The sequence below is a fragment of the Lepeophtheirus salmonis genome, chromosome 4 (assembly GCF_016086655.4).
Source record: "Lepeophtheirus salmonis chromosome 4, UVic_Lsal_1.4, whole genome shotgun sequence".
NCBI classification, from domain to species: Eukaryota; Metazoa; Arthropoda; class Copepoda; order Siphonostomatoida; family Caligidae; genus Lepeophtheirus; species Lepeophtheirus salmonis.
In genome coordinates, this window is record NC_052134.2 from 70,255 (window position 1) to 96,426 (window position 26,172).

At 29.1% G+C, this 26,172-nt stretch overlaps 1 long non-coding RNA gene across 1 annotated transcript; it reads left to right on the forward strand.

The window, feature by feature from the left end:
* Window positions 1-10,709: 10,709 nt before the first annotated feature.
* Window positions 10,710-13,369, forward strand: LOC121116917 (uncharacterized). Its single transcript, XR_005863980.2, has 3 exons — window positions 10,710-10,866; window positions 12,757-12,942; window positions 12,996-13,369. It is a non-coding gene; the product is annotated as an uncharacterized lncRNA (long non-coding RNA).
* Window positions 13,370-26,172: the final 12,803 nt, after the last annotated feature.

Genomic DNA, 26,172 nt, shown 5'->3' on the forward strand with positions numbered 1-26,172 from the left:
CCATTATTCAAACAACCAGTTCAGGGCATTTTTTTTTTTTTTTTTAAATCTACAAATTCAAAAAAATGGGAAAATTAAATTTTTTGGAAAAAAATTTCAAAAACTAAATTACAAATACTAAATTTTTTTGTCAAAATTACAATGATCTAGATATATTCACAAAAAATTAAACTTCTTGGAAAAAAAAATAATTTATTTTTTTTAAAATAGAACTTTTTGCAAAGATTAAATTTTTTGAGAAAAAATTTCAAAAATTCATAGCTATTAAAAAAAAAATCCAAAATCCACAGCTATTCATAGAAAATTAAATTTTTTGAAAAAAAAATAATATTTAAAATGTTAAATTTTCTAGTAAAAAGCTAAAATTCCTTAATTTGGTAGAGGCTACAGGCCCCAGAAGTTACAGAAAGTCATACCATTTGCGGATAACACTTTTTATTTGTTAGTTTTCTTAGTCACGCAAATTTTAGTTTAGTCTTTTTATTTATGCAAATTTTATTTTCAAACAATTTCTTAGAAAAAAATAATGAGTTGTGACTTTTCTGATCGCATCTCAACTTATCATCATGACTTTTCAAAGAAAAGTGAAGAACAAAAATAAAGTCTTAACGAATTAAAAACATAGTTTATTCTAAATCAATTAATTTTATAATGACTCAAGTAAGATTATTGTAGAACATCAGTGTGTTATTTTAGATGTACATAATCTATTTTACCACATAGTTTTTACATTGTGGGGGAATTCCTTTAATATAAACTACATTTGTAAAAACTAATCTGTGTAAAAATCTGTCCAAGGATCCGTATTAAAAATTAAACTATTTTGATGACTGAACTTCGATAACGACAATCTACAAAATGGGGCATTTCATGTCAAGTGTGTAATGAATCTGCCACTCTTGTCACAAAAATTGATAATTTTCAGTGTATATTCTAAGTATACTTTGAAAATAATAACGGTAAAGTTTTAAATCCATGGGATTACCAAAATACATTTTTTTGACTCCGTAATTTTTAAGAAAATCTTTTCATTATTAAACTTTCAGAAGTCATTTTTTCTGTTCCTCTTGATCAATTTTCAATAAATGGATATTCTTTTTATTGAAATGATTTATTTACAAAAATAAATCAATGAAAGATGTTTTTATATTTTTGTAATCTTAATTTTGACTATTAATTTTGAATAAGATATGAACAAAAAGTGGAAATAAATTAAAAATTTGTAGGAGTTTTGAATTATGTTTGGTTTTTTAATGAACAAAAAAAAGGAAGGGTTTATAATGGGAACAAACAAAAATTTGTCAAAATGTATACAAAAATATTTTTAAATTTTACTTATAATAATAAAATGAAACTTATTTTAGAGGGTTGATCTTATCTAATGGTACACATTTTATTATTTTTTATTAAATTATTTAAAATTTACAGGTTTTATTCAATATGTAAGACCTCCCTTTTAATAATTGCCTCAATACGAAGCCTGAATCCCTTGCAAACAATGACTATATAGTCAGATTCGAGCGTGGGCCACGGATTCTTGATGGAAGCCTCTAGAGACTAGACACTCCTGTGAGGAGTATCGCATACCCTTTCCTCCAGACGCACCGAGATAGAATAGTCCAAGGGGTTTACGTTTGGAGAGGAGGGGGCTATATGTTGTGGTCCCAAAAGTCCGAGAAGTTGTATCTCAGGACGGCCTTGGTCTTAGCAAGGCAATGACACGGAGCTCTGTCCTGAGTGAAAACAAAATTGTTCCTGAACTTTTTTTCTAGCCCAAAGTATCACTTTCTAATCCAAAAGTTGGATGTAAGCATCTGCGTTAAGCGGTTCCTTCTTCTCCACAAAAATGAAATGGAATGGACTTTATCTGTGCTCGTCACTAGATTTTTGTTCTAAAAACCCGTTTCACTGAAGCTGAGATATTTTATGGATGTTCCGTTGTGACGTAGTGGCTGTTTTTCTTATTCACAGTGGCATGAACAGAGAACATTTTTTCATCTAAAAAGGCGAAAATTTCCATACTTCTTTATTCATTCCATCCGTATTAGCTTCCTCTGTTCAGAGATCAGATGTCTTGTTGACCTACTTCTGATTGAAAATAATAAAATGTGTAACACTAGATAAAATCAACCCTGGATTTAAAAATAATTGAATGAATATTAAAGTATGAATTAAAGACATGTTTGAAGGCTTACATTGTTTTGATATTATTGCCCGGTTTTTATCTGTACAACAATACTATTTTTTTCTCAACTATAAATATTTAATTTATGTTCTTATTTCAAAGTAAAATTAATATACATGCTAAAGTAATTAAATTAGGATATTTGAGTGGTAGACTTGGAATGTCCCAGTTTAAAATTAGGTGCATTCACAATGTAAAGACGCAAATTTGTGGGTTTTTGTGCCCCACTCCCCCTATATTTGTATTTAGTAGAGATAATGTACGTACTTTATTCATGGAAACTCGCAGCAGCAGGGCTGGAGGGCCCCCCAAAAAAAAAAAAAAATAATAATACAGGAATTATTGCTTCTTACTAGAAAAATTTTACAATTTAATTTTTTTTTTAAAGTTTTATAGTTGAAATTTAATTAAACTTTTCCAATTTTTTTTCCAAATAAATTTATTTATTGATACATTTACTTTTACACCAAAAATTATTTTTTTGTAAACAGCTGTAGATTTTTGTAATTCGGTTCCAAATCATTTTGATTTTTTGATTATCACTATGGTTTTTTTTTATTTTTTTTAATTTAATATTTTAAATTCTATTCCAAAAAATTTTATGTTTAGTATATGGCTACAGATTTTGAAATTTTTGTCCAAGAAAATTAATTTTTGAAATATTAATTCAAAAAATCAAAAAATATCCAAAAACCTAGCCCCTACCAAAATATAATTTTGCAGACGCCTCTTTTATTAAAGCTTGTTTATGCAATTTTTAACCCCTTCCCTTGTACCCTACCGGTCATGTCGTCACCTTTATTACATTACGCAATTGTTTTTTTTTTTTTTTTTGTATCAGAAAAAATTTCTCAAAAAAGAAAGAATTAATAATGCCCAAAAACTTTTAGTAGTTAGACAAATTCCCCTAACTACGGAACTATTGTTCAATGATTGACTATATTTAGTTAATAATTGTACTAGATATAAATAAAATATTTGAAATAGAAGATATTTAACAAGATGAACAATATATGAAATGGATCAAAATCTATCTACTGCTAAACAGTCATAAGTTTCTGAACATAATATATGCACTCGTAACCAAGGAACAACAATACAAGCAACCTCTCACGTCACTATTATTCTTTACTCTGACGACAATTTTAATTCACTAGACTAAGGATTGAATTAGTATAGCATAATAATTTAGACTTTATAAATACTGGGGAATTGTGATCTATGTTTGAAATATGTAAAATAAATTTATAAATTTGTTTGCTTTCAAATTTCAAAAATTAATAGTAATCATCAAGTATAATTTACAACTAATTATGAAAAAACTTAAACAACACTCAATTTAAATCTTAGATCATAAATAAGTTTTAGTTACATGAATTATAATAATTTTTGTAGCCGGAGTCGAAGTCTTTACAAATTTTCCCACTTCGACTTCCCATAAAAAGGCACAAAATCCGACTCAACAGCCTTGTGTGGTACACACCTATGTACTTACAAGTGAATTGAAATTAATAAAGTAAGAAATAATTAACTCGGAATATATTTCTACAAAAATAACGCAACCTTTTTGTTCTATGTTTTGACTTTTAAGGGTTGAATTTACATAATATATTAATAGATATTTATAATTTTTGAGGGATTTTGGTAATCCAAATATCATATTATAGCTTTTAAATACATTATATATTATCACAAAATGCTAATAAGAAGGGTATCAGTTTTATTGATAACGATGATGAGACAAATTATATAATTAACTATTAATTATCCAATTTGAATATCCCCCCTCTATTCATGACTTGAATATTCAACAGCGATTAACATTTATTTGTTTTTTAAATATTAAAAAACAGAAGCATTTTGAATTTCCTTAACTTAACAGAAGTATTTCAGTCTTTTTTTCATTCCTCAACATGATTTTACCTTTTATATGTACGAATAATTATTCCTAAGACATACTTATTAGTACCAATTTTTAATCGAGGGCTCGTCCCCTATTTCCATGCATAGAACGAACAGACTGTATTATACATTCTTAATTTTATTTACCTATATTAATATCTGGATTTCACGGCGTAAAAATAATATATTTACTAGCTTAAATAATTTCATATTTGAGGTCAAATATTATTTCTTTTTTTAATAGGCTGTTGGCTAAATATTCATATAAAAAGGAGCCTTGAGACATTTATAGGTTAATGTCTCAAGGTTTTATTTTACATAAGTAGTTAGCGAAAAGTGATATTTTGTTGTTGCGTGAATATCTACATAGTATATTTAATATAAGTTAAATTGTCTTTAAGGACACTGATTTGAAAAAATGTCATGCAAGTCATGATTTATTCATATATTATTCTTATCTCTCAACCTTTCTTTCTAAAAGAGAAAGACAGAAGGTACAGAATAAGTTGATTATCTGTTTATTTTTACCAATTTTTTGACTAGTTTTTTCTTAGTAGAAGGTAAATATTTATATTTTAACAACTTTTAATTCAGATTCAATCAATCAGCGTTCAGAAATAAATAAAGAGGTAGAATAATTGACATCTGCTAAAAGAATTAAAACGATGTAATATTGTATATGTTCATCAAATTAAGTCGTTAGTGACGCAATTCTTCCTAACTATGCATGGGCGTCCACAAGTTTATATATATATATTGGAACAGTGTCTTGGATTTTGGAATATTTTTGAAATAAATATCCAAAAATTAAAAAATTTCAAAAAAGTTTCAAAAATCCATATTTATTCTTAAAAAATGAAATTTCTTCTACAAAATTTCAAATATTTAATTTTTTGGATCTTTTTCTTCAAAAATCCATAGTAATTCAAATAAAATTTAATTTTTTGGAAACAAATTTTAAAATAAAATAATTAATATTAAATTTTTTGGAAACAAATTTTAAAATAAAATAATTAATATTGAAATTTTTGGAAACAAATTTTAAAATAAAATAATTAATATTAAATTTTTTCAAAAAACTGAAAAAAATTAATTTTGGAAATTTCTAAAATTAATAGATATTCACAAAAAAATTATATTTCTTCAAGTATAATTTTAAACATAAAATTTATTTCTCTGCTCTGATAATTTGTCCGAATGAGGAAAAAAGTTTATAGTAAAAACACAATTCCTATTATTTTTTTTTTTGGGGGGGGCTACCGACGCTCCAGCCCACCCCTACGGAAGCTCCTGCTTTACAATAATTTCTTTATTTGTTGAAACTCCTTAAAAGCTCAATAAAAGCTAATTATAATTTAACTAATTACGACATAAAGTATGGAAAAAAATTGGTCAGAAATTGTTTGGAAGATAAGGAAAACTTTAAGGACAACCCGAAGAGTGGAAGACCCACAAAAATGAAGCCTTAAGACAATATGGAGGCCTTTAAGGTCAACCAAACGAGGAAGATCTCAGATTAGGCAGAAGAAGGTTTATCGGTCTACTCTGGGCAATGGTTTTAAAAAGGCAGGAGGGAGGTCGTTTAGAATAATTGAAAGGCCATTGTTGGCCCAACGTTAAAAAGCGATGTCAACTACTCTTGAATGATCTGAAGCACAGTAGCAACAGGGTAATTTTTTTATCTCTTGGAAATACCTTTACCGTTGACACCGTTTACAACAAGCAGATGATCGTGTGGTATGCATTGGCAAGGCCGACCACAGCATCAGGACAGTCACCTAGACCATACAGCCGGCCTCTGTGATGATGTTGGAGATTGCGAAATCAACTAGAAAAAATTGCCTTCAATTTGGTTTCTTGTTGGATACCGGTTACCTACGACTGATTAATTGATAGTGTTGAAGGAAAATGTGGTCACATAGATTACCAAGATCATGAAGAAGTCCAAGGCCACCTACGTATTTCAGCAGGAAGGGGTTCCATCCCACACAGCTAATATTGTACAAGAGTGAAGGGATAGCAACATGAACTTCTGGTGCAAGAATCTTTAGTCCCTCAAAGTCAAGATCTGAATCCACTGGATTACTCCATTTGGTGGCAAATAAAGAAGAAGGCCTGCAATGTCTGTCACCCGTATATTGATGCCCTGAAGACCTCATTTTTTTTAGTTGAGGATAATGAAAAAAAAAAAAAAAAAACTACGTTGCCAATGTGTGCAAGAGGTTCCGAAGGCAGTTGGAGGGTGTCATTGAGGCTGATGGAGGCCAGATTTATAATTAATATGCATTGGTTTAGTAAAAAATATGGTAAAATAAAAAATTTTATGTAAACATCATACTGATCAATTATGAGTATTTTAATGACTACTTAGAGGCAGGTCTAAGTACACCCGGTATATAATACCATCAAAGTGATAAAAAGTAAATATTTGACATCTACTGAGAGGTTGTTCAAATATTGCTCACTCTCAAGAACGTTGGAGGTTGAAGCCAAATTTTTTAATCACCAGAGGAGTATCTGCCCATTTTGTTTTGCAAAACGCACTCAGAAAAATTTAAACCTTATAGACATAATCCTCAATATTAATTTATACATCAAAGTTATTAAAGGAATGGACTAATTATTCAGTTAAAAAAAACTATTTTGTTACTAACGTTATTTTATATCAATCGTTCCTCAATAGCTCATTTTAATTTACCAGGCAATTTCAGTACATAGATTAGGCAGAAATAAGAAGAAACATTGACAACTGATACAGTGTAAGTATGTATTATATATTAATAAGAAAACTCATTTAAAATTCGAATTTAATTCAAGAGTGTCATTATGTAGAATTTTCATTAATTTAAATATTGCAAATGAATCAATTTAAAATTCAATGATATGACAATAAATTATGTAGGCTATACCAAACTGTTACAATGCCCTTTGTTTTCTCTCCTATTTTGGCACTTATTTGCTGTACCATGATGAAAAAAAAGGAACACCCACATTGAATGTATTTAACATCATATAATAAAAACACTTTCTTCATGCAGTGAATTTTATTTATTTATTTTGCAATTCTATGACTAATAATTGTACTTTCTACTTGAAATAGACATTTAATTTGAGACATAATTGCAACATTATAATCTATAGTCAGGGAGTCTGAATGAATATATTATATATATATTATTTTATTTTTATTGGTTTATGGAATTTTTGAAATAAATAAAAAAACTTGAATTTTGTTTGAATTCACAGTTGTTCACAAAAAAAATAGAAAAAAAATTAGAAAAATTAGATTTTTGTGAAATTTTTTGGAAAAAAAATTAATTTATGTCATTTGAAATATTTTTTTTTTTTTTTAATTTCAAAAATCTACACTTATTAACAAAAAAAAATGGAAAAAATATAGAGAAATTAGATTTTTGTGAAATTTTTTAGAAAAAAACTTAATTTATGTAATTTAAAATATTTTATTTTTTATTTTTAAATTTCAAAAATCCACACTTGTTCACGAAAAAATCAAAATTAAATTTTTTGGAAAAATATTCAAAAATCTAGAGCTATTGAATGAAAATTATTTTTTTTTTGGTAAATAAAAATTTAATATTTTTTTTTTTTGGTAAATAAAAATTTAATATTTTTTTTTTTGGTAAATCAAAATTTTAAATTATTTTTTTGGAAGTTTGGATATTTGAAGATGTGGGGGGGTATTTTAACGAAGGTGACTAGGTTCCAATTATTTATATGGAAGAGAGATGCAGGATGACCGAGAGAAATGAGGAGAAGGAATGGCGTGGAGGAATAAGACAATACTTATTTAAAGGAACATCTGTATTATTAGTTAAACAAAAACCTACTCTAATACATACATAGAATACACAACTATTTATACTTAAAATCAGGGTAAAAGACTGTACTTTACATATATATACAAGAAAATAAGAGAAGAAAACAAGGGGAAAGAAAACACTAATACATTAAAAAACTTCAGCAAGATTTATTAATTAACAATAGAATTTCAACAAAATTAATACTATAAATATATGTGTGGCTGAGCTCACTTAATCATTAATGTAGCCGCCCTTAGCAGCAATGATGGGTTCCAGGGGGCGGTGGTGGAAGGCCTGACATCTGCTGTGGATTTAGTCCTCTGTGAGGGCGTACCCGTTCTCAGTGACATTATCTTTGTGGGCCTCCACGGTTGGATTACAGACACTGCAGGTATTTTGTATACATATCGAGGGGGTTGGCATAAGACCTTTAATCAGGCCAAAAGTGTAAAAAAAAATTTAAAAAATTCAAAAGACTCTTGCAAATGAGAGGGGTTTCTTTTATTGCTACTGTCAAAAGTTGAGGATTTGAGGGTATTGGCCTATGCTGTTTTCTTTAACTCCTCCGGCTCCAGTTTGGCCTTTTTGACAGAGCCCTTCTTCCTCTTCAACGTTTGGGACATGTTGGAGGTCCTGGTTAATAGATTTTTTTTGAAAAATTGACCAAATTTTTCTTTTTTCTAAATTTCAAAAAATCAATAGCTCTCCACAGAAAAATATATTTTGTAGAAAAATAATTTTAAAATAAATTTTTTTTGGACAAAAAATCAACAACTGTTCACAAAAAATTATATTATTTTGAAGAATAATTCACAGAATAAAGTTTAAATATTAAATTCTATCAAAAAAAATTTTAAATGAAATTTAGTAATCAATTTAAAAAAAAAAATAATTATCAAACTTTTGGTGAAAAAATTTTAAAAATCCATAAATATTCAAAAAAGATTAAATTTTTTTGAAAGAAAACAAAACAAAAACAATACCCCTAACACAAAAAAAATTTTTGTGCAAAAAAATTACAAAAAACGATACTTAAACACAAAAATATAATTTTTTCAGAAAAAAAAATCGAATATTAAATTTTTGCTCTGCTGTATAATTATCCCGTTTTGTCTTTTTTAAGAAAAAAAAAAAAATAACCCTAGTTTTGACTAATTTTTTTATCCTTACCATTTTTAGCCCCTCCAACCTATCCCCTGCGGACGCCTTTCATGAGGTAGTATGGCTCAGTCTTGTCCACAACTTTTCTCTTCTATATTTTAATTCAGGAAAATTGGTCTATTTGATCTTTGTCCATAGAAAAGTATTTAATGTGTATAATGTTTTATGCAAAAAGAAGACTAGGCCCAAGTCGAAACGGAGTCTTTTGCCGAAACATTATCTTTTTGGAATTATGGTTGATATCAAATAAGCATATTACACCGCTAAAAATCAAATAGTTATTGAGAACATGGATCTTTGATTTTGAATTACCTTTAAGAAAGAGTTATAAAAAAAAAAAACATTACCTAAGAAGAATGAAGTTGCGAAATTATTAGAATAGCAAAATAAATTAAATTTTTCATTTTCAAGGTCAGTAGTATGGTTTTACGATACATATTTTCACTGTCTGTAAAAATATTTGGCATTACAACATGAAAATCTCAGTGCATATGTCCTTTTTTTAAATATTTTCATGTTTAATTGTATATTTAAAAATCTGTTGTAGCACTTTTTGAGTAAATGAAATGAATTATTATCAACGTTCAACTCTTTCAGTCATTAATTAGATGGGAATTAATGTAATTTTTTAAGTATGAACTTATTTTTATATATTTTACAATGGAAATCATGCTTTATTGTAGAGGCACATTTGGAGGGTAGGACCCCTCCACCATCTTCTTCAAATTTTATGTAAACTCAATACGTCTGTCCTCCAGATTTACTATATATATGAAACTCAGGGGCGTCCACAGGAGGTGGGCTAGAGGGGATGTAGCTTGAAACTAGAAAATTGAAGATTTGTTTATTGTTTTTTTGTCAGAAATTGTAAGCTTTGAAATTTAATTTAATTTTTCAATTTTTTTTCGAAAAAAATTTAATAATGAAAATTTAATCAAATTTTTGAAAATATTTTTCCAAAAAATGTCATAGGGAAGTTATACATCGTCGGACGTTTCAAAATGTCGGACACTTAAGTTCTTAATTCGCAATAATTATTTAGTACTTCTATCTTATTTATTTGCTGGATTTTTGTCATATTATTTGCGAAATAATCGTTGTCTGGTAATATGAACCAAATAATTTAAAAATTAATATTATTGAACAGTGCTTTAAATTAAATAGAATAACAAAAAGCTCACTAAATAGCCAAATAAATAGCTAAATACCGAAGAGAAAATCGTTCAAATATCAGTTGATTAGGAAGAAGAAAAGGAGGAAGAGACGTACGGTACATTCAACTCCCTCACGCCTCACATCAATCATATTAATCAATAAAGGGATCATGTTTATATCCGTGCATCCAACAGAACTCAGAGTTCGAGTCGCTTCCCTCCAACTCATCACCGTATCAAAAATAATGTGGATTTAACTTTATGGAGTTGACGATAGGAGCCAACAAGAAACGAGAATTATAGCTCATCTTTGCAAAGTTAATTACTTACCGAGGTTCCATGAGTTGAAGTGAAGCGAGTTGGACTCTGAAAGACTCCAATCATATCATATCCCAGAACTGGGTCCATTATATTTTTTCCCGGGACTAAATTGGAAACACATACATGATCCTATATAAATTATATTAATCATTAATACAACAAAAGGAAGAGTGATGATTCTTCTTTTTCTTTTTATAATTTCTTCTTCTAATTTATGTCACGTGTGTCTATTTCTCCCTCTATTCGTTCTCATAAAATAATATGAGATCCTTCATCTCAAGGATTGCCAAATAATGAAGCAGTCCCCTGCGTACAAGAGTAGGTACGTTGTATTTTGAATTTTATCCCCACCAGAGATAAATATTCAAACAGTATTTGCACTCCTTTGTATATTTATCTCCTATATTTTTACTATTTCATGGTGTCTGAAATTAAGAAACATGATTCGAATAACGTCCGAAATTAAATTTTTTGATTTGAAACTTGTCCGAATTTATGAATTATGGGTATTTTTGGATAGTGTTTTTAAACCTTTAATAACCTCTTTATTCGATATATCAATGAAAATATTTTGATACAAAACTTCTCACTAGCATATTTATCAAAGTGTTTATTTAAAAAAATCTCCCAAAATAACGCACGATAAAGTATAAGAACATTAACACCTCTTCGATGTGTCCGACGATACGTAACTTACCCTATTTGAAATTGGATAAAAAAAAAGGCAGCAAATCCCTCAGAAGAGTTGAAATGTCGTTATTGTCGCAAAAAAAGCGTCACAAGAGGCTTGAGATTGCCAAAAAACTCTTAAACGCGAGGAAGCGAAATCCAGCAAACATTTTCAGTTCAGAAGACTTTCACGGTGGATCTGGTGTTTAACCGGGAAAATGACCGGATATTGTCATGACCCTACGTACCCCTGGATTATTCTGACAGGTACGTTACCACCATAAAGCATGCCGCGTACGCCATGATGATGGGTCTCGTTGCATCCAAACGGGAAATAGATTAAACCAATCTAGTTTCCGACCAGATATCCCCTTTAAGGCTGGCAATTACCTCGACATCCTCATGAATGATGTAGTCCCCTGGCTCTGAAAATTATCCAAGGAGGGGTCCGTCGTATTCCAGCAGGACAGGTCCCTCGCACAAAAAGCCAAAGCCGTCCAAAACTTCCTCGGCAAGAATCTTCCCGAGAACATTGCTTACTTGGCTAAGGAATTTTCCTCCCCAGAGTTCTGACCTCATCCCACTGGACTACAGCATCTAGGCGTATATTGAGGCCAAGGCCAGTAAATTTTGCTACCCCATACGAACTACATCATGGCCGCGGTGGATAGTACCTGGGCCTCAACGTCCGCCAAGTGCCTTTGGAAAACATGTGCCGCCTTCCTACCTCGCCTTGAGCGCAGCATCGCCACTGAGGGTGGCTCTATTGATTAAAAATGCTAATCATAAGAAGACAAATCTATTCCATTTAATACATTTAGATATATGGTGTATATACAAGTAAATGAACATATATGGTTTCTTCACCCCAGTTTAAAAATAACATCTTCATATTTGGATTCTCACATGAAATGTTATTATTTTGATGTTATACCCTGCACTAAATAGAGTGTTTTCACGTGACGTCATCGCTTTGGGATTATATATCTAAGAATATAGTAATATATTGAATACTAGCAATAACACTTGGTATTGCTAGGAGTTATGAGGCGTCGACAAACAGACTAACTTTGCTAAAAATACTATACCAGAAAAAAACTCCCCAATAAATCTTCTGTATTAGTGTTGTTTTGGTCCTTAAATAAGACCGAGGACCACGGTCCTTAACGAAGGTAAAATTGATCCCTCGTGACGTTATTGAGGGTTTTTGTTTTTGTTTTGTTAGTTACTAATTTTTACTTAGTTATAATTAGTGATGTCCAAATTATGCAAATAAGATTTATTTGGAATTAGTGGCACTTATTTACATTTTTTGGCATTTTCCCTGTCCTTTTTAGGTAAAAAAATATTCAGTTAGTAGAGTAATTGGAGGATTGAGTACGAGTATTGGAGAAGTAAGAGAAGAAGTTGAAAGGATAAATCCACTTGCGCCATTAACTATACAGGGAATTGTACTCTGATATTCAAAAATATATTATATCCATCTTGACACAAAAAATATTTTGATTTTTACAATCCGTTTTTTCTCTATAAATATCAACAGGTATTCATAAGAATTTGTTTTCAATACATTGAAGTTCATTCGGAGGGACATATCAACTTTTAAATTGACCATGCATAAGATAGTGGACCCTGCAGTGCTCATTAAGGAGCTTGGAGTTAACAAAATTTAGACACATGTGCCTGAATGTTTTTTCTATGCAACTTTAGCGCTAAAGCGAATTTCAAGGTACTAAAAAAGAGTATCACTTAACTCTCTTAGAAATAACTTTTTTTGTACAGGCCTTGTCCATCATTGAGAATATCTGTTAGAGCCTGACCATCCCCAAGTTTCGAGCAAACTTGGGGATATACGGGAAAAAAATCCAGCATTTGAGAAAATGAGTCTTATTGGCTCAGTGCTCTCTATCGAGAATCTGCCAAGCATGAAAGAGGATTCCAACAACATGGCAAGCTTTAGCTGTACCCCCATCATATTCGTGGACTGTGAGAGAGCCTTCAGTGTTTTCAAAGATTTCCTCACTAATAAGAGGTATAAGGAGACGGATGTTCATCTGAGGGACCAGATGATAATAGAATAGAACAAGGGCCTACTTGATTAAGAAATTTTAATTAACTATTGATTTTTTTACCAGAATACATCCTATTTTACCTAATTTATTTGCATTTTTGCCACTTTTCTGCATTTTACATTGCGTTTTTGAGTTTTTTATTTGCACATTTAGTTCCACTTTATGGATTATTTAAACATCACTAGTTATAATTCTATAACTAAGTAAAAATATAACCTGTTAGTTTTATTGTTGCTACTATTATTGTATCACGAAACCTTTCTTCCAAAAAGAAAGGGGGGAAAAACCCGAAATAATTTGGTCTTTAGCCAAATAAGTAAATCATACCAACAGCTATTTATCTTTTAAATAATTTGTACTATAATTGTGATATTATTTCTTCACAATTTTTAAAATCAATTACATAAAAATGTTTCAATTTATTAAAATCCTTCATGGTATTTTATTAAATACTGGGTATTTTTTTTTTTTTTGTATAATAGCACTAGCAACTGCTGATTTAAGCTTACATCTTTTAAATATTCCATAAAATGTTAAAATGGAGTTACATTGACTAATTATAAGTAAAAATAATATTACAACTAAATTTGACACTAAGAAGAGTCATTTTTACTAAATGAAATATAATTTCTTCTCTATATTAAATTTAAAAATGTGCGATGTTAAATTTAATATCTATTGAATTCATACTTTAATATGTGTTGTTTTATTTTTGGAGCTTGATATTTTGGAACACTTTACAAAAAACGGACGACGTTCATAGGGCATCTACGTTATTTATTACATTCGTTTGTAAACACACAATCTGTGAGTAGCGCCACATTGTGGAAAAATAATAAACCTCCCTAAATAATAATTAGGATTTTCAGGCCAAAGAATACTAACTAGACGAAGTTGTGTCACTTGTTGACAAAATTCTTTTAATTTTATTACTCATTATTATTTGAGACTTATTAAAGTGATTCTATTTATATTAAGTGATAATTAAATTAAAAGTCTTTTGAATTAAAGTGACCCAAGAAGTTAATTTCAAGAATTTACTCTTATCAAAAAAGAAAAAAAAGTTGAAGTATTAATTGCTAGTAGTCCTTGAATTACAATTTGGATTTAAATACATTAAAACTAATCAATCTATTAGTGAATGTTACTATTTCAAGGTTAGGAACAAGAAAATTGTTTCCTTTTCTTCGGAAAGAGTTTCTTGATGAGTATGGACTGCCTCTCCTCATTTTGATGCTAATGTCAAATAAGTTCAATCCTCAGAATCTGGTTTTTTTAGTGAGCAAGGACTGACTCACCAAAATAACGGAGAGCCATCATCCTTTTGGATCAGGGTATTATAAAATCCATTGGTTGTGGCTAATACCTAATTTCCTCCCTTGATTGAATATTATAATATTATTGAAAATTAGTAAAAATAGAGATTTCCATCCTACGTACACAATTTCATAATTTAAGAAGATGAAGTGCATCTGGAAAGAGATGATGAGGATTACAATACTTCTTTTAAATATTTGATAAGAAATTGATAATATCCAAACTCATTCTCGTATTTGAGAATTTTGACTTAAAGACCTTGGGAATGTTGAGGTCTATGATGTAATTGGGCGAGAACAGATCATTAAATTGATAATACATAAAGTGCAATTATATTCTAAAGACTTTTCAAACGGATGTACGGTGCATTTTGAACACAATGATAATCTTAATATCATCCTTGTTTTGGCGTAACTTCATCAATGTAAGGAAAAAATCATCCTCTTGAGTTGAGGACTCATTTTTATAGTTTAGATACATCAAGAGCCAGTCCAAGAAAAAAAATACAAACATTCTAAGTGCCTGTAGTTACTCAGTCCTGTATAGTAGGGGATTGCTGAAATGAATTGAATTATTTACAGTCAAATTCATAGTAGTCTATAGGATAGGTCAAATATTTTAAAGATGCATAAATATTCCTCTTAAAAAACGTTACAAAAGAAAAAAAATGCGTTTTATCCTTTTTCTTTTACAAAAACCATAGATGTTGATTTAAAATGCAACTTTAATATCCTCCTATAGAATATATAGTATTTTATTCATCTACCTGATGGATTATTAACAAAGTCTTGGATCGTGAACATAGGTCGAAGGAGTTTTTCTTTGTTACAAGTATTTTGAACATTTTGATCCTTTGTGGTCAACGGATCTGATTGGTCATCTTCGTCTTGTGTTGGGGTTAAAATACCCTCGTTGATGTTCTCAGTCTGTACTTCCTCCACTAACACAACCAAATATTGATCAGGAGTCATGCTGCTCATGCTGTTGTCATTGATATTAATTTTATTACCCTTCTATAAAAAAGTATGGGAGTATAAATTAAAATTTCTTATGAAGATTTAAAGTCTTTCAACTTGCCCCATTTTCAATGTTGATCAGCGAATTTTTTTTTCAACAGGATTATTACTAACTTGTGACCAAGGAAAAAGAGATGGGGCTGAATTTCGTTTCAAATGTTGATACACTTTTCCTCCCACCGAGGCTAGAGTTTATCTCGACACTCGGAAATCTTCTGGCTTGAAGTGTTTTTCACATAATACTGAGTATGGTGATGTCCTCCATAATGAACCATTATCGCCTTCTCGTCTCAGGGTAATCCGCTATTTAAGACATTTACCTTCATTTGAAGGGAATCAAAATGATCCTCCTCTCGAGCACCCAGGGAAACCACAAGACAATGGCGTATGTATAAATCATAATAATAATTAATAACTATCTTACAACTTACAAATACCACAATATTGCAATTTTGTGAAGATGAAATATTATTAAAATAGTTAATGATTACAATGGCGTCAATCAAAAGCTGACGTAATCTTAAGCGATTCTAGTGCCCTTAAGCAATCAATCTAGCCATTTCGAATCAAATCCATAAAAGCCCCTCCTCCTATGCAAAATTATAAAATTATATATAATAAAAAAAATATGAAAGGAACATACTACACTATATAAGGAGTAGAAATGATTCAAGGAACTGCATTATGCGAAATCTGCTGTACTTGAAACTGCATTATGCGGGTACCTCCTGTACATAAGAGAGTTATAACAAAAACGAACAGAAACTGTGTCTGGTTATTACTGATGTGTTGTTTAGAAACGTAACGGCTCTATGAGCCGGTTGTTTGAAGTCAAGGACGGGAGCCGACACCCAAACAATTAGGAGCCGGCTCAGGGTGTCCCTAGGGGAGCTTGGTTTTGGGAAATTTTGGAAATAAATTCTAAAAATTGAAATTTATTGTAAAAAAAAAATCAAAAATTCAATTTGTGATATTAAATTTTTTGAAAAAAATAAATTCAAATATTAAAATTTTTTTAAAGAAAAATTCCAAAAATCCTTAGCTGAAATAAATAAAAATATATTTTTTTAAATACACAGTTGACTACAAAAATATCAATTTTTATTTCAAAATTTTCATTTTTTTTCCAAAAAAATTATAATAACTAAGTTTTTCTCCATTAAAATTTCAAAATAAAATTTCAATTATTAAATTTTTCGTAATTTTTTTTAAGTTATTGTAAAAAATTTCTAAAATCGATAGTTCTTACCAAAAAATTAAATTTTCATGAAAAAAAATTGAAGAATAACTTTTTGGTGTTTTTTTTGTAAAAACTAAATTTTTTGGGTATTTGCGTATTTGGGAGGGAGTCTACAGCCCATCTAGCCCACCCCCTGTGAATGTTCTGGGCAAGCACCTCTGTAATTGTTATATATAAAAATTTGGACTTGCGATATGGAATGAAAAACATCAATAATTTCATATTTTCAAAAATAAGCAAAAAATAATGTCATCAAACCATCCACTAAAGGTTTTTGCAAAAATTTTATCACTCAATATGGTCAACTTCATTATGAATCACAGTCGTTACACGTTACGTTTATGTTACCTGTTTGCCATGCAAAAGTTGATGACAAACTCGTCCCTAAAAAGTTGTCACATGCAGCCACAATAGATGACTATCTTTCTATCAGATTCACAACACCGAGGATCATTTTTTGGGCCGGATATATGGTGTGGTTAACCCCTTCAACCTCTTCTTTTTTTTTTTCCACAAGCCAGCGGTCAATCCGGTGGTTGTGGAATTGAAGAACTGTGAAAATCTTCTTGTCCAAGAAAATTTTCACAATTGATACATTTGGGTTGATCATGTGAAGATTTTCTTGTACCTCTGGAGCCTCCTGGCTTTCATTCCCTCTGTGAAAAGATGTCGTGGGGTCTTTGTGAAAGACACTAATGCCAAGTGGTACTTTAAAGCCCTCTTGATGGTCCTGGGAGCCACAAGGAGTCGATTTAGTGATTCTCCTTTATATTCTTCTCCAACTTAACAAGAACTTTATATCTTTCTTTAAATTATGCCCTCGACTTCCTGGGATCATGGAGAGGTATTTTTTTCATCTTGGTCCACATAAAAACTAGGCTTCTTAATAGCTGAAATCTGCATCACATCAACTCCAACATCTAGAAGATTTTAGATGTGCTTCCTTTTTGCTTGTTGCTAGCTCATGACGATGAAATAACTGAATGATTAGTATAATTTGTTTTTCTAAAAAGGACGGTGGAAACAGAATATCTAAAAATAATCACAATACGTTTTCATATTAATGAGAAAATAAATATTTAATTAACAGTCCAGGTTTTGCTGCCTTTGTCCAGTAGATCAAGGAATACTATGTACAGGGTACCCTGTGACTGTTTTATCGACATTCATACGGGCATACAGATAAACTTTTCTTCATGAATAAGATTTTTTATATGTTGCTATCAGTTTATTTGAAGTACATACTTTTTGATAAAAAAAGAAATAAAAAAACATCTCAGGATGTCATATAAATTATTTAAAAAAAGACGACCTGATCCAAATCATGTATTTGAAAAAAAGGAACGAATCAAACAGAAAAATAAACAGATGTACAGAAGAAGCCTCATATCATCAGGAGTTTTTGGAAAAGGCTCTGAATAATCTTTCATACACATAAAATATTAAAGGGGAATTCAAAAATTATTATTTTGACATTGATGTACAGTATATGAAAATGGCATACATATATTTAAACACGTCATTTTTATAGCTTTACCTCATTAACTAAATATTCCATTCATTGTATGTCTTTCCTAACCCTAATGAAATATTGTTTGCTATTTCTCTATATATATATTGACCTCTAAATATCGGACATTCCAAGTATTGTAAAAAATTAAAATGAGTTAATTAGGTGAAAATAATATTTTTGCTTTTGTCTATATTTTTTTAATTCATTTTTAAATTGGTGGACTTTAGGTTTTATAGTTGGAGCAGGACAGAACGAAGGAGCAAGGTCTACATTAGATATTAATATAATTACAAAGTAAAGTTTGTCTGTTCAACGGTGCTTGATAACTCGAGCTAACGCCGGGTACTAACAACATTCGGGAATACTGTGTTGTCCATTGAAATTTGAACACTTACTAATTCAATAATTAATTAAGGATGAGTGATTGGAATTATTTCATATTTTGATATATTGAAGCATAAGCAATTATTTAGAAAACTAAATAAATCTTAGCTATAGAGTCGAGATAATGACACATGAACGTGATCGACGAATTTCCATTTGCGTAAATCAGTGGGGGATCTCCAAGATCATCATCTACGCCGTCAGTAAGTCCGATAGGAAGAAGAACAGTCTTTACTCTATGGCGTATAATAGATATTAGTCCATGCCGTCATCATTAATCCCTACTTGAGATGTTACTGAAGGAATTCAATTGATTTAATATTACCTGTATAAAATATTAGTAAAAAGGATGCCTTGTTATGGGATTTTGAAAATTTGGAACGTTTTTCATCGATAAAAGTGACTGAAATGACTTTAAGCCGTATATCAAGAACCAATACAACACTAATAAATTGAATTCAAAATATTCTTAAAATTGTAGTGATGTTGAAACAATAAATCTACCCAATTAACAATCATGAACACAAAGTCATTACAGACTTTTTAACGACATATTATATATACAAAAATACACATTTGAATCTTCCTCCTACTCCTCCGTTTTTTCCGCCTAGCAACAGCTTTTGTTCTTCACTCTACTATTTAAAATTAGAAGGGAAGGGGAGATTGCATTAGCCAGTTAATTCGTCTTGGATGAACACTTATGACAATTAAATCTCCTCAATCATTTTTAAGGTAGTAACATGAAGGGATGATTGCATCAGCTAAGTATTTTGGCTTAGATTGAATGAACACTTATGATAATTCAATCTTTTCTTTAACGTTTCAGGTGTAAGTTAGTTTATTGACTTCACATATCACTGTCATTATCATCCCTATGCGTCCTTGGAACGGGCAGGCTCATACTCTAGTTAACAAACAAAATCTTTTCTCTTTAATTTTTAATTCAAGTTATACTCAACGTGTTGATTAGAAATCTGTTATTAGATTTTATTTTTAGTTTTTAAAGGTTTGTGCCGCCTTAAGAAATAAGGTTGGAGGCCCTCATTAAGGCTGAGGGAGGGCATATTGTATATAAAAATCTCTATTTCAGTTATATTTTACAGGAAACAAACTTAATTTAGTTCTCACCTGGCTTCACGAACTAGTTTTTAATAAAGTTTAAAAGATAATCTTCAACTTAAATATGACACATGGAGTAAATGGGTCGTTCAGAAATTACTTTAATGTTCTTGGTTAAAAAAATGCATATGCTGTAGAAATAATAATAATCACAGATGATGAACAAATTTGAATGAACAAGATTTTTATTTAATAAAAAGTAAGTAATAGTAATGTTCAATGTGAAGGCCATGTCAGACTTTAATAACTTTTGTAAAGCATTCCTTTATTATCTATTAGGAAGGTCAAGATTATACTATCATCAATGAGGAAAATTAAAGAGGACATTCATACATATATGTGTTAGGTAAATAGCTTAGTATATTTTTTTACTTTTTTTATGATCATACTTGAATGTTACTTGTTGGCACATAGGTCAGATCAAATTAGAGATTGAAGTTTAATATCCCAATAATAATAATAAAAATGTGACTTAAATATCCTGTAAGGCATATTATACTAACCTATTACAGGGGAAAATATTAATTAATTTACCACTAAATGGAAGTATGAGTTTTTTAAAATACCGGCCCAACCGTTAGTACCCATTTTGAATCAGAAATTATTTTTATTATTTTTTTTTTGTTAATAATATCATTAATTTCATGCAGTAACCGTCCACATATGCATATATATATCCCATCACAACCTATCTTAGAGCTTAATTAAATTATAATTTACACATTACAATTCCAAACCCACCGTTGCTCCTCTCTCGTCGAAAACACCAAAAATTCTTATATGTATCTTCACTAGCTCTTCCAACCCTCTAGGCATAGCTGACCCGGAAGACCTCGCACCATAAGTTATAAAGAGCACCTGCGCTATGATTGTTTCAATCTTATATCCTTCCTTGGCTGCTGCCACCAGCTAGTCGGATTTTTCTGGCTGAATCCCGTACGCCTTCCGGATCAGTGCATTAATCGCAGTCCTAACTTGAGTAACACATTTGCAATAATAAAATATATGTCCTGAATTTTCCCTCTCATTTTTAGCAAAGAAACACAGTTTTTCGTCCGTTGTTTTTTTCAATTTATTCACAAATAGGCAATACGTTGTATTGTATAAAATTTTAAAAATCAACAACCATTCACAAAAATTTAAGTTTTTTTTTTTTTTCAAAAACAAAAAGCTATTTAGAAAAGTTAAAAAATTTGGAAAATTTAATTTTTAGAAAAAATTTCATAATTAAATTTTAATTTTTTTCAGACAAATTTGAAAATAAAAAAATTTTAAATCAAAAATTAAATTTATTTTTAAAACAATTTCAAAAATTCATGGTTATTCACAAATAAAATTTCAAAATTTTTTTTCAAAATTTCCATTTTTTGAAAAAAATTTCAAAATTTTCAGTTTTTGAAAACATTTCAAAATTTTCAAAAAATTTCAAAATCAAAGTTGAAATTTTAACTTTTGTGAAAAGAAATTCCAAAACTTCATAACAATTCACAAAAAAAAATGGAAAGAAAATAATTATTTAAAAAAACTAAAGTTATCCTATTTTCGTGTAAAAAAATTTCATTCGGACCAAAAAAAAAAAATCGAATGAAAAACAAAAATTGCTGGATTTGGGAGGGGCACACCCCATACGCCCACCCCATGCAGACGCTCTGTAAAGGAAATACTAAGCTTGTTATATGATGGGACCCCCAGAACATGAACTCCTGAGTAATTGAAATAATATTCATTAATCGATGCAAAATACGTAGAAAACTTACTTATAAATTCAAAACAAACTTTAAAATGTGAACCGATTCACGTAACATTTTTTAATCAAATATATTGAATATATACTAAATATGACTACGTTTTAAGATTGACGATGATAAAATTTGGACTGGGGACTTGTAAAGACGACTATAAATTAGCCGAGGTGGACTTAAGTATAATTAAATGATGACGTCAAACTTGATCTCAGAAACTGAACTCACAATTATAATAAACTACTTTAATAATGTAAAACCATTAATGTTCCAAATTCCCAGAATAAATCCACAACTGGTGTTTTTCAAATATAGACAAATGTTCCATGAATGTATGTACAAGAAAAAATCAATAACTAATTATCTTTGCAACGTTATTTCTATTCAAAAATGTTCAAGAAATGTGTAAACCTACTTAAATTTGTAAAATAATATAATAATACGCTGTGCACAAAAGTACAATGTGGTAATATACTATGAAATGTGTCAAATAGCATGGAATTATTATTATCACTTATAAATGTTATTTTAATTTCTTAGATAGAATTGCAGAATTAAGTATAAGTTATCATTATAGTACCATATTTACACTATCTTACATAGGAATTTTCTTTGAAGTCCATATACACGATTGTTCAAAAGTTTTAAACCTCTCATAGTAATTATTTTACCCCCAAATCAATCAAGGTGATGCTCCATAAGTTAAGATGCAGTCAAAACATCAATACGAGTACCAGAGCGAAGAAAGTCAAACGTTGTTGGGTTGTACGCCGAGGACGAAAATTGTTTTTGAAAAAAATGGGATTTGAACCAAAAATTCAATAGACAATACAATCGGATTTAGTACAAGTCCAATGTTTTGTTCTTGAACGATAAAACCATACCTGTTCTTAACAAGCTCTTAAGGTGTAGGACGGAGTTTCGAGTTCCGGAGACAATATCCCCTTAGTTTTTTTGCCCGAAAGGTCTTTGTTTGAACCAGGAGAGTTACATCTTAAGGATTTCAGAACCTGTCGTGCTTCCATAGTTTGAAAGTAAACCCTTGTTCGTTCTCCAGCAAGATGGGGCTCCATACACACCGGACGCCGAACTCAAGATTGGTTGGAACTGCATTTTCAATTTTGGGACAAATCAATGTGGCCACCTTCCATTCCATTTGCCAATCCCTGTGAGACATGACGTCATGAAATTGGCATTGAAATTGGAAAAAATAGGATGATAATGTTGACTATTTCCTGGTTTACCCCAATAAAAAATTGGATCCCTACAAAATGGAACAAAAATCCTAGAAAATACATATTTTTTAAATAAATCTTTTTTCTAAGGTTTTCTTCTTATAAGTTATAGATGAAATTAAGAAAAATAAAGCATCAACCTAAAACATAGTTTTTATGTAATTGAAGTCAAAGGAAAGACTAATAAATAGATATAAAGTTAAACCCGTGGTCTTTCAATAAAAGTTGAATGCCAAATGTCAATAATATCAGAATAGGTCATATAACGTCAAACGTATTTCTTTAAAAGGTATTTGTATAAAGTACATGTTACTAATGTGGTTCTCAAAAATCGATCTTGGTCACTCAATGTCCTTGTCTTGTTTTGTGTAATATGGTTTTATCATAATTCTAATACATACCGATATGGAGAAGCAATCAATAATGTAAAAACATGCAATCCCTTGATTAATAGTTATATGACATTAAATGTAACTGTTATAAAGTCATTCATGTCTAAAAATGAATCAGGTATAGTTATACCAAGTATGTTAATAATCAATCAAATATAAATTGCTCATTAATGTCCCCAGAACAGTTTTACTGCTAAAAATTATTGATAATTATTAGAAGGATATAACTGTTATATTTTGCTTAATCAAAATGGTACATATTAGTGATGGGACGATTTAAAAAAAAAAAAACCTCGATGCCATTCTACTAAAAATTCCCGATTCCTATTTCAATGTCGATTCTAATTTTTTAATACATATTTTAAAAAATAGTTCAAAAATACAATTTTACTATCAAGAGCGTCCACAGGATTATATATACCTTTTTTTAGGAGGGGGTGAAGCGGGCTTGGTTGAAATTAAGAAAAAAAAAACTTCAAATATAAATTTTTGAAAAAAAATTCAAATATACAATTTAATAATAACTTTTTTTACAACCATTGATAACCATTGTGAAAAAATCAAACTTGCTACCAAAATTTTCAAAAATCCACAGCTGTTTACAATTTTTTTTTTTTTTTTTAAATTCACAACTATTTAAATAAAAGTTAAATTGTTTGAATAAAAATTTCCAACATCTACAACTGTTCACAAAAAATATTAAAGTTTTTGGACAAAAACTTCAAAAATCTCCAACTGTATACCAAAAAATTTAAAAAATTTAATTTCCAATATAAGATTTGTTTAAAAAAAAAATTCTCATATTAAATTTTTAGCAAAAACATTTCCAAAATACATATTAATTCATCGAAAATAAATTTTTTGAGAAATTAAATTTAATTTCAAATGTAAATATTCAAGTAAAAAGTAAAAATTCGTTAATTTGGTGAAATGTTATTTTTTTTAACTCAAAAGAGTAATAAATAATATTGAATAAGAATCAAAATCGCAAATTAAACATTATGTACCCGATTACAATTAATTGTCCCCCCTCTCCCCCCATAAAAAAACATGGAAATTGTTTTTGTTAATAGGGTAAATTATGCAATTATTTTTTTAAATAATTTAATATTTGAAATTATTACCACCAAAAAAATTTTTTTTTTGGTAAATTGGGGTTGAAAATGAATTAAACATCTCCTATTGGATCGTTATATAAAGTTATTTCCATTTTTTATACAGAAATTAACAATTTAGAGCGTCTGCAGGAGGTGGACTGTAGGGCTATAGCTCCCACCCTAAAAAAAAGTATCAAGATAAATAAATTTTACCGGTTTTTATGAAAAATTTATTTTCTTAAAAAAATAATGGAGATTATGTAGGTGAGCAAAAAATTTAATGTTCCAATTTTGTTTTCCCATATTTTTTGGATTCTAGAATTTCTTTTGAAAAAATTATGTTTGATATATATTTTTTCAATTTTTTTTCCCCAAAAAACTCAATTTTCTGTGAATAGCTATAAATTTTTGAATTTTTTTTTCTGAAAAAATTTAATATTTATTTGATATTTCATTTTTTCAATTTTTTCCAAAAAAATATTACACAAAATATAACAACTTTCACGGATTTTTTGTAACTATTAATTTCAACGAAGATATTGAGACATTTTTTTTTTCTTGAAGCTAATAAATCAAGTTTCATCAAGATTGATTTAAAATTTGCCCATTATATATGGTAAAAATATCGGCTGTAAGCCACAAAAATTGATAACGTAAGTGAAAATGCTCTATATAGTGTCGTTTTCTGTAAAATAAGCAATGTATGTAACGTCAGTGGAACACTCAAAAAATAGTAACTTAAATCGTTGAATAAAATGACATTATTATTTCGTCCAAAAGAGGTAGGATGAAGGAGCTGTACAAAAAATTTTAATAATTTTTTTCAAAAAATTTAATATTTAAAATTTAATTTAATTTTTCAAATCTTTTTCTATCAATTTATTCTATAAAAAACTACTAATTTTGTATTTTTTTTCAAAAAATGCATTTTTTGAAGTTTCTTTTACAAAATGTTTACATTTGAAATTTAATTTTTGATATTTTTCTACCAAAAAATGTAATAATATTTAAACAACTGCGCATTTTATAATAAAATGTAACTATTTGAGAAAAACTAAATATTTTTGAAATTTTTCTCCAAAAATTTTTATATTTGAAATTTTTAGAAAAAATTTCATTTTTTAGTGAATATTTGTTTGTTTTGAAAAAGGTTTAAAAAAATTTACTTTTTTGTGAATAACTGTGAATTTTTCAATTTTTTCCCCCAAATATTTAATTTTTGGAGAATAGCTTTGAATTTTTAATTTGTTTTTCCCAAAAACTTAATAATTGCATTTTTTTGTTCAAAAATTTGAACATTTTGATTTTTTTTTTTTGAAAATTTAATATTTAGAATATATTTCCAAAATTTAATTTATAAATTTTGTTATATTAAATAATCAAAAAACCTAATATAATCCGGAGGACGCCTCTGCCATTCTTAAATTGAAGGATTTTTTATTTAATTTTGAAGGAATGGTTGAGAAACAAAAAAGATTGCACAAACTTGGATCGGAAAATGTGATTGTTTTTCCATGTAAATATTTAAACAAACAATTATGAAAGATTTCCAACAAAAAAGAAATGTTATATTTATATAGCTATATATCAAATATGTAGGGGAATATAGAAAGACATTTTTTGATTGCATCATCATTCATATGTAAGTATAATTTCTGTACTAGAAATTGTTAGTATCAATCAAAATGTTAAAATGTCAATGAATCCAAGAAATATTGAGATTGAACTATCGTTGACTGATCTTCCATATTATCGTAAAAATCCGTATTCTTATTCTCTTTTCATTTTTTTCCTTTATTTTAACCTTATAATCTCCTAAAAAAAGTGTA